Source organism: Macaca fascicularis, chromosome X, assembly GCF_037993035.2.
Source record: "Macaca fascicularis isolate 582-1 chromosome X, T2T-MFA8v1.1".
NCBI classification, from domain to species: Eukaryota; Metazoa; Chordata; class Mammalia; order Primates; family Cercopithecidae; genus Macaca; species Macaca fascicularis.
This window is the reverse complement of record NC_088395.1, coordinates 7,907,148-7,926,992: the sequence shown is the minus strand read 5'-3', so window position 1 is coordinate 7,926,992 and position 19,845 is coordinate 7,907,148. Positions and strand designations below refer to the sequence as shown.

The 19,845-nt window shown below is 36.3% G+C and overlaps 1 protein-coding gene and 1 long non-coding RNA gene across 6 annotated transcripts in view; one reads left to right on the top strand and one right to left on the bottom strand.

Annotated features, from left to right (window-relative positions):
* The window catches only part of LOC102122290 (testis-specific basic protein Y 1-like), a 537,360-nt gene that overhangs the window by 175,565 nt on the left and 341,950 nt on the right, over nt 1-19,845 (bottom strand). The window lies entirely within an intron of this gene.
* LOC102121882 (uncharacterized) overlaps nt 14,101-19,845 on the top strand; it is a 31,483-nt gene continuing 25,738 nt past the window's right edge. For both annotated transcript variants that reach the window (XR_012429968.1, XR_287206.4), the window contains exon 1: nt 14,101-14,420. This is a non-coding gene — a long non-coding RNA (uncharacterized lncRNA). The remainder of the gene's footprint in view (nt 14,421-19,845) is intronic.

The window sequence follows — 19,845 nt, the reverse complement described above, 5'->3', positions numbered from 1 at the left end:
TTACTCAGTCTATAGATTCAAATGTTCCTTTCATCTAGAAACACACTCACAGTCACCAGAATAATGTTTAAGCAAAGGGAACCCTGTGGCCCAGTCAAGTTGACACATAAAATTAACCATTACAGCCACTATTTACAAAATAGTTAACAGTATGCATTGCTAGATTATTCAATGTGAGGAAGACAGAGATGAATGACATCCATCCCCTACCCTTACAAGTTACAAGCTTTAGGAGACGTAGTGTGTTTGCAGGTGTGTGTGTGTGTGTGTGTGTGTAAAAGAAGTAAGTTAAGTGCCAAAGCAATAAAACTCAAATATATGTACACATGCACATATACATACGTACATATATATATACACACACACATCTAAATATGTATATTTACACATGGAGAATCTATCTATATCTATCTAGCTATGAAAAGATCATTTATAATTGGTGTTAGCAAGCAAGAATTAAAGAAAGTCTAGCAATGGATCCAAACCATAGGTAATGGTTCAGAGTTCAGCAGAGCCAAGGAGAGGAAAAGCATTCAAAGATGCAGAAAGATATAGCAGAGAACTCTAGCTGTTCCTCATACCCTGAACCGGTCCTCTTGCAGGGTGGTGTGTCTTCACGATCAAGTATGTAAGTGGAAGTAGTAACTACTCACAGGAATGGCTCATAAAATTCCCTATTGCCTATTCCTCCAAGCTCTTTTTGTTTTCTGTGTAGCAGGCTGGAGACAACTTCCAGAGCCACCTTAGAAGCCACATGTTGAAGACGGCACCCTCTCTGCCAGCCAGGGTCTTTAAGCACCTACCCAGGGTCTATGAGAATTGCTGTGTTGGTCTGTTCATCTGGTCAACACCATGATATGATCCGCAAGTGAACTGCTATTGTGTTTGAGCCATTATATACTTTGGGATCTCTTTGTCACAACAGTTAACATTACTCAAACAAATACAAGATGGATGGATGGGCAAGAGCATGACTATACAGGCACGGTGAATTTGTCCAGTCCAGTGTGAAGGAAACATAGAATACATGTGAAGAATTTAGCAGAGAAGACAGTCCAATGATGTCAATCGGAGAATACAGAATTTGGACTCCATTAATTGGGGATGGGGAGTCACTGAAGCTACTGAAGCAAGTAGGAAACTACTGAAACAGTGCGGGGAGAAACATGTAATGTTCCAGCAGGGAATGGGTTATGAAGAAGACAGCATCTAGATCTTCTTTTAGAGCCTAGGAAGGACACCCAAAAAGTACTGTCCAACACAACATAACAGGGACAGAATTTTAGAAGGATGGGTGAGATGGCAAGGAAGAAATAACAGAAATAACAGAAGGTGAACAGAAACGGATTTTGACAGCACAAGGAGAGTGAGAGTCATCAAAGTTAGAACACTAACACTTTCAGCTTTGTGGATAAAATGTTTATTAATGGGACAATCTCTGTATATTTTGTGTTTCAACTGTTATATTTAAGAGACTAGGATGACTACAATCTGGCAAATTAGCCTTGTGATTCCAAATTAAAATGTAACTATATTTTGAAACATGTAATATAATTTTATTAAATGGATCAACAGTATGAGATTTTGCTAGATTGATACATTTGCTACTGCCCTGTGTGTAACTAAATAAGTTTTCAAAGGTGATGCAAAAATTTGGGAAAGGTTTTTTGCTTGTTAGGGTATTATATTTTCTGGCATAGGCAATTGATGTAACTCACACAAATACTGAATATTTAAAATTGATGAATGTCTTTTAAGATGTTTAGGTATTTGTAAATGGAATTGATTACTTAAAGAGATTTATTCTGTAAAAATGAATAATTACTGTAAGACTGTTGCAAATGTATAGTTAACATTGTTAAAGTGTTAGTATGTTCAAGGCATTGTAAGGAGAGATGTTTAAATTCATTAATTCCCAGGTTTTCATTCAGTCCTAGAAAGTTCAAGATTCCATTTTTTTGTGCAAAGTATCATCATCATCAACAACAAAACCCCCAAAACGAAATCATTACATTGTTTTATCTTCTCACAGGAAGGGAAAGGAAGCACAGCATTTGGTTCCCTGGTTTTCATCCTTTTTCTTTTGTCTTTTCTTCCTTTTTGCTATTTTGGTGAAAGAAGAATGTGCAAAATAATTCCTTACTGGTAGTTCATACTTCAGTATTTAATAAAAAGCCTCTGAACATTTGTCAGATGATTTCTTACTTCCCCTTCCTTTGTTCTGGTCTAGTTGGTTAAAAAGAAAGAGCAGAGACCCAACAGATCTGGGACTTGTTTAACTGTGACACTTTGTAATGACAGGGTCGTGCTCTCAGGAGTTCCTACGAACACAACTTATCGAAGAGGGGAGCAAAGAGATGGCAGTAATATTACCAAAGGACTCCAGTTTATTTATATGCAGGCTATTATGCCATATCTTCCTCATCCTGTCCCCACAGAATCACATGGAAGGTCTTATTAATGCATCAACAGGCTCTTATCATGAGTATTTAAAAAAATAACCAGACACACAGTTCATGACTGGACACCCCCCGCTCCACACACATACCCTTAAGGCAAAGGTGTGAGACTGAGTGTTACAGTTTTTGTTCTGCATTGTGTGATAAGATTGCTATTATGAATTAAAAAATATAATGGGGCATATACTGCAGCCTGAATACTAAATATCAAACACTTTTAATAATATAACATTAGAAAATATGAGTATGCATTAGAATCAAATTTTAGAAATTCAATATTTTATAAAGGAATTATAAATAATAACGATAGGAAAGTTAGCATCTTTAGCATAAATATTTCATCCAAAACATAGCAATTAAAATGACTGCTATTTATGCAAAAGTGCCTTCCTTGTGTATTCAAAATGATTTGATGTTTATTATTTACTATTCACATGTTACACCTCTGCAAGCCAGGTTCCCATTGTATAGATGAGAAAATAGAGGCTCAGAGAAATTAAGAAACTTACAGTCACACAACAACCAACTTTGACAGCTGGTATTCAGAAGAACCCAAAGAGAGTAAGTCAGCTAATTATATTTTAATGGAAGCTAACGATGATAAACAACTATGAATCATAAGAATTATTTTCTTTTCTAGAAAATAGACTATTTTTTAGTTCAATATGATTTTATTTAAAAATGTGTACAGCTGAAGGAGGGATCTAAATGCTGTGCTTCCTTTCCCTTCCTGTGAGAAGATAAAACAATGGAATGATTTCGGTTTGGGGGTTTTGTTGTTGATGATGATGATACTTTGCACAGAAGAACCCAATTTTCACAGTATATATTTGGCAATTTTAGCTTTGTAGTTGATAATAACAGAAAAGAAAGTTTCTGTTCAAGATTCTCACTCCAGCACACTGAGTCAGGTGCTTGGCAAGATGATATACTTCTGGTCTGAAGCTCACAGCCAATCCTCTCACCCAAGTGGAACACCAATTCTCCTTCAGGCACACACACACACACACACACACACACGAGGTCTTATTTTCACTGCTCTACACAGGGCCCTGAGAATCCTTAATTTTAAAGTTGGGAAAAAGGGGAAAGGATTCTTTAACTCATTGTCTGCAACAAATCCAACTACCTTTTAACTCTTAACAATTGCAAGTATAAAATACTTGAAATTTATGAGATGCTCCATACACTATTTTTTAAAGCAGTATTAGATTATCTAATAATGCAAAATTGAGTAGAAAATATGGAGAGTTGCTGTATACCCCTGCTTCTACACACAACCTCACCCACTATCAATAACTTGCACCACAGTGGTCCATTTGTTACAATCAATGAACCAACATTGATACATCATCATCATCTAACGATGTCTGTATCTATATTAAGATTCTCTTTTGGTGTTGCACATTCCATGGGTTTGGATAGATGTATAATGACACGTTCCCACCATTAAAATATCAAACAGAATAGTTTTGCTGCCCTAAAAGTCCTCCCTGCCCTGCCTATGCAAAGTTATTCCATTTTGAATATTATCTCCTACATTATTTTTTAAAACCTTGTTAGATATCAGTTTCCTCAATTGTAAAATGAGAGGTCAAACTAAATTATCCATTTGCTTCCTCCAAAGATATTATGAATGTATTTGCAAATGGAAAAATCTCTCTGATCTACAGAATTTTGAAAATAATATGGATTAGGTTTCTGAAGTCTCCTGTAAGTTATTCATTATTAGCCCTAATTCCATGAAATTCAAAGGAACCCTTGTGACATGCTGTCAGCAATTCAGGGTTACAGGCCTCACTCTTCCATAGCAGTCACAGGAGGAAGCTGACCCCACCTCTAGAAGGTGTGGCCAGTCAATGCAATCAAATTTAATGATGGCAAATATTAAAGACACCATATTTCCTGAAGGCCTTAAACTATATATCACTCTCAAGATGGATTTTACTTAAAGACAGAGTTAGTTACATGAAAAGAATTTCACTTCAAGTATGGAGTTAATAACAGGGTTGGATTAAACTGTAGCTAATTGGTTAGGCATAGCCAGCTCAACTAAAATTCACCAAGTGAACTGTATGTAAGCAACATAGAAAATAGGAAAATGAGAAAATTGGAACTTGTAGCTAAGTCCTTGCTCTTAGAGATCAAAGACAACACATAAGTAAATACGTATTTCATTAAAGTATGCCAAACTTTAAATAAAATATGCTAACCATTGAAATAAGAACTATTTTTCCCTTAGTAGGTGGTACTCAGCAAGACTTGAAACGTGGGTGCCTCCAATTCACAGGACTAATGCCAGCTACTAAACTAATTTAATAAAACTATAATTATAATCACGAAATGGGTCCTGGAGCTATTACTCCCATGAAATCATAAATCCTCTCCCATCTTTCTGGCCCATGGTTGTCCAGTGTGTGCATCCCGTTTCACTGGTCATGTCTTTCAGGCAAAGCAATTAAATTTTCGGCAGGATTAACTCATTAGACAATTATTAATCATGAAAACCAGTGCAGTGCTAAATTGTTTATTCCATTATCCAGACGAAGAAAATTATTACAGACAATTTTGTTTTTTTGAGACAGAGTCTTGCTCTCTTACCCAGACTGGAGTGCAGTGGCGTGATCTTGCCTCACTGCAACCTCCGCCTCCCGGGTTCAAGCAATCCTCGTACCTCAGCCTCTCGAATCTAGAACTATAGGATGCACCACCATGCCCGGTTAATTTTTGTATTTTTAGTAGAGACGGGATTTCACCATGCTGGCCAGGCTGGTCTCGAACTCCTGACCTCAAGTGATCCACTCGCCTCGGCCTCCCAAAGTGCTGGGATTAAAGGCATGAGCCACTATGCCCAGCCTAAAGGCAATTTTGTCTAGAACAATCATGGTGGCTACCCTCGATCAGCTCATGTACATCATTTTGAATGAACCTTTAGATTCTAGGTAGAGATTGCCTAACTTGGTATTTTTCAGCCTTCTTTTTTTTCTTTATCATTCACCTAAGGAGGATTTTAGGCATTATTTTTCTTAATTGCCATTTCCAATGAAATTTTAATACGTCAGACATTCTGTATATCTCTGCATTCTATTGTATATCTGTGTTTTATACATAAGACAAATGTTAATTTGGTTAAAATCAACAAAAACTCTAAAAGCCAATTTCCATCCCCTTAGGGGCAATATTGCTTCTGTTGAGAATGCATGACGTAGATGAACTAATTAGTAGCCAAGAAGAAAGCATACGGTATCTAGACACGTCTCTACTATAACACTGTGTGTACTCACTCATAATATGAATTATAAAACCAATGAGGGGCCGGGCGCGGTGGCTCAAGCCTGTAATCCCAGCACTGTGGGAGGCCGAGATGGGCGGATCACGAGGTCAGGAGATCGAGACCATCCTGGCTAACACGGTGAAACCCCGTCTCTACTAAAAAATACAAAAAACTAGCCGGGCGCGGTGGCGGGCGCCTGTAGTCCCAGCTACTCCGGAGGCTGAGGCCGGAGAATGGCGTGAACCCGGGAGGCGGAGCTTGCAGTGAGCTGAGATCCGGCCACTGCACTCCAGCCTGGGCGGCAGAGCGAGACTCCGTCTCAAAAAAAAAAAAAAAAAAAACCAATGAGGGCCCACATTTGGGCCAGTATGGTATTATACAATACTTACTTAAATATTATGTATCTTATATCAAAACAAGGATTTTTTAAGGCAAGCAGCACTTCATCTTTATTTTTGTAATGATCAGCAAAGATTAAAAAGTGCATTGAATAATTTAGGTTTTGCTGAATGGATGAATGAAAAAGTGAATGAATGAGTGAATGATTATCATGTAATAGGGCACAGAAAATAGTTTTGCTGCCCTAAAAGTCCTCTCTGCCCTGTCTATTCAAAGTTTTTTCTTTTGAATAGGCAAGGCAAAGTCACTGACTATTGAGGAGTGAAGAAATTATATCGTCCATCTGTATCAAAAACTATCTTATACAAAATTTCACATTCAAGTACTTAGTAACAACTAATTTCAGGAGCAGAGTATGCACCTCAACTGTACCTGATAGGCAATCAAAGTCATATTGAGGTCAGCTGGGGTTATATGATGCAAACTTGCTCTCCTTATAGTGTATATTTACTAATAAGTGACAACCAAGTATCCACTCTGCCTTTATTTCCTGATATGTTTAACAGAGGCAACTCACTTTTAAAAAAATAAAGTTAATTATTTTTGTACTTCTTAAAGATCGTAACACTTCAAACGTTTGCCTCCCACTTGTGGGAAAGAAAAATTATGATCTGCACAGGATTATCAATGAGTGAAATACTGGAGTGATTGTTTCCGTCATATTTACATTTGTTGGCTGATTCTGCAGCTAAATGCCAAAGAGGAATTTGTCAAAGAAAGAGACTTGCATATATTGAATTCAAAGCATTTTCAAAATCAATACATTTCTTACACGAAATAAGCAAAATATATATGTACAGAGGCTTTGAGTAATTCACAAAATGATGGTGTTTTCCCCTAAATGGCCCTTAAATCTCAATCACAGGCTAAGATTTGTCTACTTAATAAATTATTTCATTGCCATGGGACATGAAGCTCTCCTTTTGTCTTTATTTGTAAAATGGAAATAATTCTCTATTGTGCTATATATATACATGTGTTCACTCTCTCTCTCTCTCTTTCTATATATATATATGCTATATTTTTAAGGCAGTCTATGCAGTATGAACTATGAAATCAAGGAATGCTATTACTTGGTTGTTTTAGAAGAGTTTTGAGGGCCCTTACCAAACTTGTAACCTTAGTGTCAAATACATACACACATAGCCACATACACAACACAACACACACACACATAGACTTGCATACTACACATCAATTTATATTTCCCACTCAAGTCACCAGATTATTACCAAGTGTACTTTTTCCCCTTTTTTTGGAAAGTGAATGCAAGCATGTTAAATTAATGGGATTCCTTTTTCATAGAGTGTACATTCGAACTGCAATAATATATAAAGGTAAAGTAGATTATGATGCAAAACTTAAGCTGATGATTATATTGCAGTACCTGGTATTTCTAGAGTAAAGTTTGGCTATGAACCTTACAGTCAATTATTATGCCAGGCAAAGTTTCCCACAATAAAATTTTGATTTTTGTTGAAATCAGGGCACTTGATATTCACAATGATGTAATTAATTTTTACTTAAAACACTGGTATGTTGTTTTTCAAATCCAGGGATCACAGGGTCAATTTTACTTTCCTTAGCACAGGAGATTAGAGGAAGCTTATATTTTCTCATCAGTAGGGTCAAAAATACATTCCCTTACAAGTTTTGGAAAGTGCAATCCATCAGTGGGATAATTTTTAAATGTGAAGACTGGTTCTCACACCTATTGATCCAAAAATTAAATTTATTTTGGAATATTCATGGCCTTCCATGACCTTCCTGAAATAGCTGTAAAGTACATTTTATGGACATTTTCTCAAATGTATGAAAATCAGCGAGTCTCGTATCTTCATAAGGAACTCCTATAGGATATCATTAGTAATAAAAAAAAAAAACAGCACATTATGGCTCTGGTTTAATCTTAAAACTCCCTGAAATTAAGTATGTATAACTTAAAATGGAACATAAAATAATTGTGTCTGGAAAGCACAATTTAGCATTTAATGAAGAAAACATATAAAATTAGATTGAAGAAGTCATCCCATATGGTGTTCTTTGATGTAAATAGAAACCTTTTTTTTCTTTTTGTTACTCATTACCTACCCACTCTTCCTGTCAACGCAAGTGCGACTTTCAATTTTACAATTTTTGGAATCATGTTAATGATTTCAATGATATTTACTGGTATTAAAACTTTTTTAAGAAGACAACAAAATTAGGAAAAATAATATGAAAGTAAAAATTTCCAGAGAAGACATTTTAGGAGGAAAAAAAACATTATAGTACTTTCATATTCAGTTACTATTTATAAATCTTCAATTCAATAAATTAGGTAAACTGAAAATTGAGAGTGACCTTTTCCAGCTCCTTCACATTACAAATGTGAACCAATGAAAATTTTTAAAAAATAACTTTAAAATAAAATGTAATTTTCCCAGGGAGAAGAAAATTAGGAAAATATAATAAATGGTCCTAATTATCTGCAAAAGATCTTACGTTTTTTTCTCCAATTTCCTATTATTTTTCTTCTCATTATTTTGGGAGGTCACAAGTTGTTTTGTCCTACGAAATATGACTTCTCAAATGCAGTCAATGATGTTTTTGGGGGGAACTTTTTGTGACACTAAATGGGATAAGACAGTGTTTCCAATGTAGGCAGAGACCAATTTCTGTATCTTGGATTTGATACTGTGTCCTGCTGAGTAGAACTGACAGGAGTAGGAGCAATGGATTACCTCTTAGTACACTGAATGGAAGATGGGGAAAACAGAAAGTTTATAGAAAGAATCCTAACGAACCAGAGAAAATGGAGCTTACTGATTAGCCCATTGTGTAACACCACACCCATCCTCAACAAACTCCTCTCCTCACCACTACGTTCCTGAACCTCCACTTAATCATCAGTTTTCCCCTGGTATACAGAGTTAGCCAAATTCCCTTAAACAATGGATGAAACAACTCCAACTTTGGTGCTGACAAAACAGGAAGTAAATCCCAACTCTACCACTTAGGATCTGTGTAACCCAGTCCAAACCAGCCCTCAGTGATTTTGAAGATTAAAGAAATCATCATTTTGGAAAGTACCTGAAGTGTCTTTTGTAAAATGTAGGTTGAATCCTTTGCAGCACTGGACTAAAGCCCTGTTCAGAGAAGGCACACTCAGTACTCAGGGCAGATTTTTGTTACAAGAAACTGTAAATTATTGTACCTACATGATTTCTTGGGCACTCAGAGGAAGTTTGAGATCTCCAACTAAATTTCAGTCTGAAAGGGTTTCTAGTTGAATGAATGTAGGAAAAACTAAAAATGTAAAGAACAAAACCCAATGGGAAAGATTCTAATCCCCAGTTCTTAAAAAAAAAAAAAAAAAAAAAAAAAAAATTCTCAGGACCAGCAGGGGCAAAACTGCTGCTTTTTCCTGGACAGGGCACGTATATGGCAAATTGTACCTTCCTCTTCAAAAGCCAGAACATAATGCAACCCTGGCTGAGGAGTCCACAAGTGTTGTTTTAGGAGAGTTTCTCTGACCTCAAGGTAGTTCTGTTGTATACCTGACATTGGGAAATGATCCTGAATGTTATGCCAAAATGTTTTATAAGTGTACTTGATAGTAACATGGTCCTGAAGCAATCCTAGAACACATGAGGAAACCGTGCAGTCAACCATCATCAAGAATGAAAAGTACACATGTCTCCTAGGTTTCAGGTTCCAACACCAAAACCCATAGCTAGAAAAGTACTACACTGTTCATCACCACAGCTTTCTTTCTGCCTAACTTTTGGAAGCAGACTTAAGTTAGGAGAATTTCTAAGGATATACATATTGAGCCCTGAAAATCCAGAAAAAGAATTATTACTGTATTTCACAGATTGCTCTTCTGAAACTAATCTTCCTGTCCATGACATATCTTCACCCTGGAGAAATTCTAAGAAAGCACTAGAGACTTAGTAGTTTAAGGTAGTTCTTAGTCAGTGATACCCAGCCAGTTGATTAATTTTAGATGTATACAGCTATGATTTTATGTAACCCTCTTATCAGCCCTCAAATCACCACAAACTTAGCAGCTTAAAACACCCATGCATTAACTCATAGTTTTTCTGTAGGTCAAAAATCAGGGCATGGAATGAGTAGGTCTTCTGTCTAGCATTTCATTGGGTTGAAATAAAAATGCTGGCCAGGGCTATGTCCCCATCAGATGTCTAAAGTGGAGAAGGCTGTAATCCCAAGCTCTCTCAACTTGTTGACATAGTATTTTTTTCTCATAATTGTAGGAACCATGTTTTATTTTATTTTGCCTTAAATTTTTTTATTTGTGCATGTTTATGGGGAACATGAGAAATTTTGTTACATCTATACACTACATAGTAGTCAAGTCACAGTATCTATAGTCACCATCACCTGAGCACAATACATTTTTGTCTAGTCATCCTACTCTGCTATCAAACATTGAGTTGATTCCTTCTATCTTACTGTATGTTTGTACCCGTTATCCCACTTATCTTCATCCTCCCACTTCTTCTCTGTCTTCCCAGTCTCTGTTATCTATTTAGGAACTACGTTTATGTTGTCTTGAAACTCATCACCCTGGGGCCACTCTCAGCCTCCAAGGGCTACTCTCAGGTTCTTCCCATGTGGCTGTCTCCATTGGGCCTCTCACACTCACAATGTTTCTCACCAGGAAGACTTACATTCTTGTTTAGGGCACATCTGTTTGGGTCAGACCCACCTACACTATTTCCCTGTCATAACATCAACTAATTTGGGACATCAATTATGTCTGCAACGTCCCTTCACGACAGCACCCAGATTGAATAACTAGGAGAGGAGATTTGTGTGCAACAGAGGGCAGGAATCTTGGAGGTGATCCTAGAATTCTGCCTGACACATTGTTGCTAATGTTTTTAGAATATATGAACATATTCAGTTACTCTATATGCCCAATAATTATGAAAATAAATACATTCATGACTGAAGATTATCTACTTCATCTTCCACAATGGCAAGAAAGAAGTAAATAATAAATGATTTAAGGGCAGTACTTTTTCCCAAACCCTTCTATCTAGGGATAATAAGAGAACAAAGGGGTTTTGTAGTTTGGTTCTCCCTTTCAAATTTTTGAGAAGTAATTTTTAGTCACTGATAAAAATAAATATATATATTTTTCACCTTCCACATTGTTTTTTTCAAGTTGCTGATTATGGAGGAAACAAAAAATTTTTTAATCACTTGTCATTTTACATGCATGTGATATTTGGATTTTACATGCATGTGAAATTTGTAATAAAAATTGTAACACAAGTGCTATCACTGCATAAAGTTTGAATCCCACAAAATATTTCCATATATTAAGCTATTTGAGGGAATAATATTTCTGAAAAGTGAGTGCTAAGCTTTGTTTAAAGTGATATTCATGATTCAAAATAAATCTGAAACAACACAAGTAATCTTAAGGGATTTGAAAGCATCAAAGACAAATGGCTGTTAGTTTCTTGTTTTTGTCAAGGTTTTCAGTTGGCTTCCTTTAAATTATTCCATTGGTTTGGATTTAAAGGCTCAAAATATGACATTCTTCCAAACTGATGAACTATACCAGAGCATATAACTTACTTTATCTTAGTTGAAAATGTTGTACATCTGTACAAAATTTGTATTTGGATTTTCTTTTTTTATATGCTTAGAATAGCTTTAGTTTTATGATTGTGTTATGTAAGGTTAGAGAAACCCGATAAAGTTTAGTCTCAGTATGACCCAAATAAAGGAGATTATTTTAACCTTGTTTTTGGTTTTGTTTTGTTTTTCCCACAGAATGGAATAGAATCAGGTGGGTAAAGCAAACACCAGTGATGGATATCTCCATCAGTGTCATTTTTTTGCAATAACCTCGAAATATTCTCAGTTAGTAGATTTAGAACTGTTACAGATTGCAAAATGGACACACAGATTTGCAGCTCCTTTACCATAGGTGGAGCCCATTTTCCAGCCCTTGCAACTTCCTTTCACACCAGGAACTCATCTGCCACTATGTGAACAGACACCAGCTTCCTGGGGTTTGAGAGACCACATGGAGCAAGTCCCCAGCCATACCTTATGGCTCCTGTCCCAGTTATCTCAGCAGAGGCTCAAACATGCGTGAGCCTAGCAGCCTAACAGCAGTATGTGGGGTCATCCACAGAACCACTGCAGGTGAGCACAGCCCTAACTGTTGATCCAAATAATTATAAGAAAACACATGGTGGTTGTCTAAGTGACTAGGCTTTCATTAAAAGTTCAAAGATACAAAACCAATACATTTTGTCTATTTTCTTTTGTTACAGTCACTAGAGGTTATAACATCTAACTTCCATTGTTTCATATGTACCTTTTACAACCTCACCTTTTTAACCTTCTCTTTCACTTTGTATAAAAGGTAAATGTCATCCTCCACCATTTCTGTTCTCTCACACCCATTCCCCAGATAATTCTATTATAGCTTAAATCTACGCTGCTCTCCATTTTCATCCTACTAGGCACAGCCCTAGTTTGCACTTCCATTGTCTTCTACTTGCATTAATGTAACAGCTTCCTAAACACACTTCTTAAATACAACACTTTCTCTCTCATTTGCATCCTGTTGACATGTTTTGCCTATAGAACCATCTTTCTGAAATATCAAACTGCACATTTTGCTCTCTTTCCTGTATCCTTCAATGGTTCCCATTGCCTGTGAATAAGTCCCAGGCTCAGAATAACATATGGACCCTAGATATCTTTTAGTTGTCATTTCCTACATCCACATGTGACACTCTATATAGTCCAGACATAAATAATTACTCCAAACTAAGAATGATCAGTAAATTGGTCATGTAGAATCTGGACTATAATGTTCCCATCATTCTCCTTCTGTATAAATTCCGCTTATCCTCAAAATTCATAATCCCTAGACAGATTTCCCTGATTATACCCTCACTCCATTTTCTGCTCTCAGTATAATTATTAAATAAGTTATATCTGGTTATGCAAAATATAACGATTGAAGTATATGAGGCATAGTCTTTTTGACTCTTACAGCCATGAAAATCTTTGTCCTTTAAGGCAATTTTAAATTTACAAAAGAGCCATAGCTAATTTGGCATCAATCAGGTCATTAAAAAAAAATTAAAAAATTTATTGACAAATGAAATTGTATGAATTTGTGGTGTATGACATGATGTTTGCAAATACGTATCCATTGTGAAATGGCTAGATGAAGTCAATTCACATGTACATTACCTAACATACTTATCATGTGTTTGTGGTGAAAATGCTTAAAATCCACTTTCAGCAATTTTAAGTATATGGTACATTGTATTAATTACAGCCACCACATATTGTACAACAGGTCTCTTGAACTTATTCCTTATGTCGAACTGAATTTTGTATCCTTTGGCCAACATCTCACTGATCTTACCTCCCTCCCTCCAGCCCCTGGCAACCACCTTTTTACTTTTGGCTTCTATGAGTTTGATGTTTTTAGATTCCACATGTAAGTGAGACAATTTGGTATTGAAGAAAATGATTTTACCTGTTGACTTTGCTAACAGGAAAGGAATAACTGAAATATTTCTATTTGAATTTTTGGACAATTTATTTAAAGTCTCAGGACCCATTTTCTTCATTCATAGAAAACAAAAATAATATTTACCTTGTCTGGTATATTCTATGTGAAAGTATTTCGGTGGTGCCTGGGACATATTTTTCCAATGACTATCAGTCATCTTTTCCTTGATGTGACTCATAAACTAGTTCTGATATCACTTAAAACAAACAAACAAACAAAAAAGGTTTCGACACTTGTTGGGGCTGTGATAACATTTTTGAAATACCTGTGTCGCCACTCACAGGGACCAGTTTGAAGGAAAACACTCATTTGCATGTGTAAGTTCTCACCTTCTTTTTTCAATAGTTGTCATGTGAGGTAGATTGCATTTCAGATACCTTGTCTGTAGATATGGGGCTGACTAGGGATTGGTATTTACGACATTCAAAGAGAAGACTGTGAGATTCCTGCTGTTTCTAATTGTTACTCACCTGAAATAGTTTAGGAATGAGGAGGTTTGAGGACCTACCAGAATTAGGAATGTCTTCCCTTCCTAGACAGGCTGCAATGTTTTGAGACTGAGGTATCTGGATACCCAGACTGAGAAAACAATCCAAAGGTTTTTATGTTTGAGAATTAAGAACTGGTACCTGTGCCACTTCCGCATCCTGTTGAAGGTGGGAGGCTGCTATTGATGTATAACCGGACCCAAGTCAGGAATGTTTTATGCAGCGTTCGTCTACAGGTATTCACATGCTCTCCATGGGCAGGACTGGAAGCCTACTTCTAATTCCTCTAAGCAGTTAGAATCCTCCTAACACCGAAGAACTAAAATTCATCTTCCTTCCTTCCTTCCTTCCTTCCTTCCTTCCTTCCTTCCTTCCTTCCTTCCTTCCTTCCTTCCTTCCTTCCTTCCTTCCTTCCTTCCTTCCTTCCTTCTTTCCTTCCTTCCTCCCTCTCTCTTGCTCTCTTGCTCTTTCTTTCTTTCGCTCTTGTTGCCCAGGCTGGAGTGCAGTGGCACGATCTCGGCTCACTGCAACATCTGCTTCCCAGGTTCAAGTGATTCTCCTGCCTCGGCCTCCCGAGTAGCTGGGATTACAGGCACCTGCCACCATGCCCAGCTAATGTTTTTGTATTTTTAGTAGAGACGGGGTTTCACCATGTTGGCCAGGCTGGTCTTGAACTCCTAACCTCAGGTGATCCACCTGCCTCGGCCTCCCAAAGTGTTGGGATTACAGGCATGAGCCACTGTGCCTGGCCTGATTGATTTTCAAGTGCTATACCAACCTTACATCCCTGAAATAAAGCCCAGTTGGTCATGATATGTCCTTTTATATTTATCACTGAATTCATTTTTTTATTGTTTTATTAGGATGTTTACATCTAAATTCACAAAAGGTATTGGTCTATAATTTATTTTTTCCTGCGAAATTGTTGCTAAGTTTTGGTATCAAGTTTTAATTAGTCTCATAAAGCAAGTTAGGAAGTTATTACTCTTTCTTTATTTTTTTAAGGAATGTGTGTATTGTTGCTATTATCATTTTCTTAAGTGTTAAGACAGAATTCTGAAGACTGGACCCGGATTTTTAAACTGAGGGGTTTACCCCCTAATTTTAAAATTCAATTCATTTAACAGATACAACAATATTCAGAGCTTCTGATTTTCCCTTTCCCTTAGTTTCAGTCGGCTATATTTTTTTAGGATTTTCTTTGTATCAGCAAAGATGAAAATTGTATTAGCATGATGTATTTTAAAAATAATATTCTTATTAACTTAACCATTGTAGAATATTTAGTGATGCCTTCTAGATACTATTTTTGGTGTTTAACTTAAGGGTGTGTGTGTGCACGTGTGTGTGTGTGTGTGTGTATGTGTGTGTGTGTCTATGCATGTGTGTAGATGTATTTAATTTCCAAATATAAGTGTGTTTCTGAATGTATCTTTCTGTTACTAATTTCTTCACAAATTGCATCTGTAGAGTAAGTTCTGGAAAATTTATAGCTTTATATTTTTAACTATTATTTCCCCTCTACTTCTTCCTTCTGGGGCCTCTAAGTCTATATATGCTAGACTTTCTCATTTAATTCTCAGAATCTCTAATTGTGTTTTATATTTTCCATTTCCTCTTCTCTTAGAGATATATTCTGAAGGAATTTTCCTAGATATCTTCTTCAGTGTACATCTTTTCTCTTTAGCTGTTGCAAGTCTGCTTTCAACCTATGACCGAGCTATTGCTTCTTAAAAAACTTTTAGTAATCATCCTTTATATTGCTAGGAGCTTTTTAACAATTTCCAGACACCTGTCTTCATTTCTAATAGCCAGCAGTTGCATGCGTATTTTTGTGAACTGACTCTTACTTATTTAAGCATTTTATACTCATCCATTCTATAGTCGCCATCTGAAGATTCCAAAATTCCACACACAATGTGCTCTTTGCTGTATCTCTGGATGCCCACGATAGTGGCTTTCCTTCACAGGTGCCCAATAATCTCTGACTGTGCACTCAGTTTTGACCATAATCATTAGGATTCACAGGCTTAATGTGGAAGTGCCTGTTTCTCCTGTAGTCAGGGAATAATGCCCCCTTGGCCAGCTTCCTTCTTCTCTCTATGTGTTTGCCAAAGCATGGAGCTCACAGGTTAAGCTTCTTCACCTCTCCTTCAGCGTCAGGTTTATTACCTGCTATCACATGGACCCTTAGGAAATCAGGTTTATTATCTGCTATCACGTGGACCCTTAGGAAAACCTTATCTCTTCCAGCACCTTCTGGATGAGTCTTTAACCCTGTACTTCTGGCTATAGATCAAGCTTGTTTTCTTTTGCATGGAAGTATTACATCACCCCTCGTGAGACCAGGCATATTTTTCCAATTCTCTTTCTACCACTGAATATTCCAATTGTAAAGTGTTCTGTCTATCCATCCATCTACCTATCTAGAAAGACAGATAGATACCTAGTAGACAGATTATACATATTAGTAGCTATGTTCAGTTTGAAACACTTTAAATTTTACTCTGTCTTGCATTACTTCTCATGTATTCATTAGTATTTTCTTAAAATTCAAGCCACTCAATTTTATTCTGCAATTCACAGAAAGAAGCATAATTCGATAATATTTCAATGAAACGTGTGTTATAAAAATGTTTGAATCTGTCATTATTTTTAATTGAAAAACGTATACCATATGAATGGCTTATAAACATTCAAAAGGTATGGGCATTCAACTCTTTACCCATTCTATTAGGACAATCCTCATTGACAGGTGGATTGGAGGGATTAAAAAATAAAATTATATGTTGGCACAAAAATTTTTAAAAAGGTGAAATTTTAATATTTTCCTTTATGCTTTTTATAGAGTGGTTTGAATTTATACTTAACTAGGATGACTTATAAAGGGACATTTACTGATTTAAGTTTGGAGTTTTAATTATCAGAATTCAAGTAGATATGACAGTTCCTTTGCCCTGTGTCACATCCAGTTAACTACAATAACCTGAAAAGATAAATACTACGCATTACTTTGGAATGTTTCAAAATTTTAATATTTTCAAAAGTGCATCTGGGTGCAGTGTTTTGTGCCTGTAGTCCTAGGTACTAGGGAGGCTGAGGCGTGGAGGATCGATTGAGCCCAGGAGTTCCTAGTTGCCGTGAGCCATGACTGTGCTACTGCACTCCAGCCTGGGTGACAGAGTGACACCCTATCTCAAAAAAAAAATAATTTAAATTAAAATGAAACTTACATAAATGTTTTTATAAAACCATAGCTACCAGAATATGACCACTAATTAATAACTATTATTGCATCATGCCCATTTTTTCATCATAAATATATTTTAATTATTTTTGTTATCAACAATATTACATTGACGTTAGGATTTTTGTGAAAATATATTTTCCAGATAATATAAATTTGTACAATTCATCATTCAAGAATGTTTTTGTGTTATTTTCGATAGAAAGTGAAAATGATAAAAAATACGAAAGAATGTCAGATGGGGACTTTCTAAATTCACACCTTTATAACATTGTTTAGCTGTTTTTTATCCAAGTGCTAGACTCATGTTTCTGATGAAAATAGTGCTTTGACATTATCCAAGGGAGTGGAACAACTGCATGAAATTAAGCAGCTTCATAAATCTTAAAGTTATTTGAATTCAATATTTGGTATTTATTTGTAGGCAAAAGTAAGACTCTAAAGATTTTTCACAAAAATAAAACAGTGATAAGCTGTGGCAATATAATGTTTTTTAAATCAATTATGATTTCCTTCTTTAAAATTTCAACTCCATTTTTTCTTGAGGCAAACACTGCAATGCTCTATAATTCGGTTTCAGGTGATGATACAGCAAATATGCAATTTACTGTGCAGCTTCTGCTGACATGTCCTTTTCAGCTGGCTTAACTGCTCATCCACTCAATATCTTCATGATAATGATATTTTGATATTTTGAGACCATCCCTTTCATTTATAGAGAGATTTCATGAGATTTCCAAGGTGGATCTGCTTCTCTCCTATTATCTTAAACTTGCTTTTGCATATTGAGCAAACATATTGAGGCCATGCTTTAAATTCTGGTGTCTTTGGAGAGGCATACACATTGATTAATTCACCAAAATGTCAGCTGTATCTTGTGGCCTGGCCATTGTGAGCATAAATAAATAAATACATGCATACATAAAACAAACAAAGAACATTTACACAAAGCTTTTCAAAATGTTTCTTCACATTTGTGAAAACATCATAAGATTATGTAAGATTATGGATTTCCCAGGGTGAACCTCAACATCTTTCCTCTGACATATTTCTGACAACCTATCCTATTATCCCCAGTATCACAATGTGGTACATAAGCCAGAATCTCTCCCCTCCTCATCCCCTCACTGCAAAGGAACAATTAAACTCACTGTGGTGGTTCCAATTAAAGCCAAAGCATCAGTAAAGCCCCACAAAAAGCTTCATCTTTTTCCAACTAACACGTACTCTCATTCTTCACCCCTACATTACTAAAAAATGTATATACGGTCCAGGGCCCTCCTGCACTCCCTTCCACCTCCCATCCCAACCTGATTTCAAGTTCTATGCCTGGGCCAATATAGGTCTTCCCAAAGTCATCTGTATCTTTCACTTCACTGAATTTAAAGAACATTTCCCAGTTATTTTGTGTATTTCCTCACAGGATTCATCTCTGCCGACCACTGTTACCTACCTGAAAAATCCTCTCTCCTGTCTCCATGTTTTGGGGTAAAATCTTCATGAATAATTTGAAAATATTAAGGTTTGTTGTGGGTGTGTTCAGAATGCCTTTAACCTCTTCACTGTTGAGTTGAATGAAGGCTGACAAACATGTTCTTGTTCTCCATAAGGATGACATTTAATGAATAATTCAATCATCGTCTCTACAAGTAGTGTGACATCACCTTCCACTTCAGAACGTAATGTCAAGTGAAAGCCTTAAGTGATTAATTCTCCATTCATCTAAGTATTTAAGTACTTAGATCTAAAATATTTATATTACTAGGTATTTACTGAATGCCTACTTTTCTAATTTTTATGTTTCTTAACCAATCCTACTTGGTAAAAGATACTGTGTTAAAAGACAGTATATTGCTGGGAATTGAGATAAATCAGACATGAATATTGAACTCATAAAACATATTGTTCTACAAAGGAAATAAAATATATATGCCAACAGAGGGTTCATTATTACACACACACACACACACACACACACACACACATACACACACACTTATAAAGATATATGGCACCTACTACATGGCAGATACAGTTCTAAAAAATCAGACATGGACCACCTCCCTTGTAGATCCTAAAGTGTAATAGAGAAAGCAGGCATTAATAAAACCATCTTACAAATATGAAGTTACAGTCACGATGAATTTCCCATAGTGGGAGGTCCAAGGCACTTTGGTAGAATGTAATGGAAGGATATGCCCTGGTCAGGGCTGTGTGAGGAGCATCCACTTAGAGAGCGACACTCATTTTAGTCCTACTGTGAGACTGGGAATTGAATATGGGCAGAAAGGAGAGAAGGACAAGGGTAAATGACATGGCTTGGCTGTGTCCTCATCCAAATCTCACCTTGAATTATAATAATCCCTATGTGTCAAGGGTGGAGCCAGGCGGAGATAATTGAATCATGGGTTGAA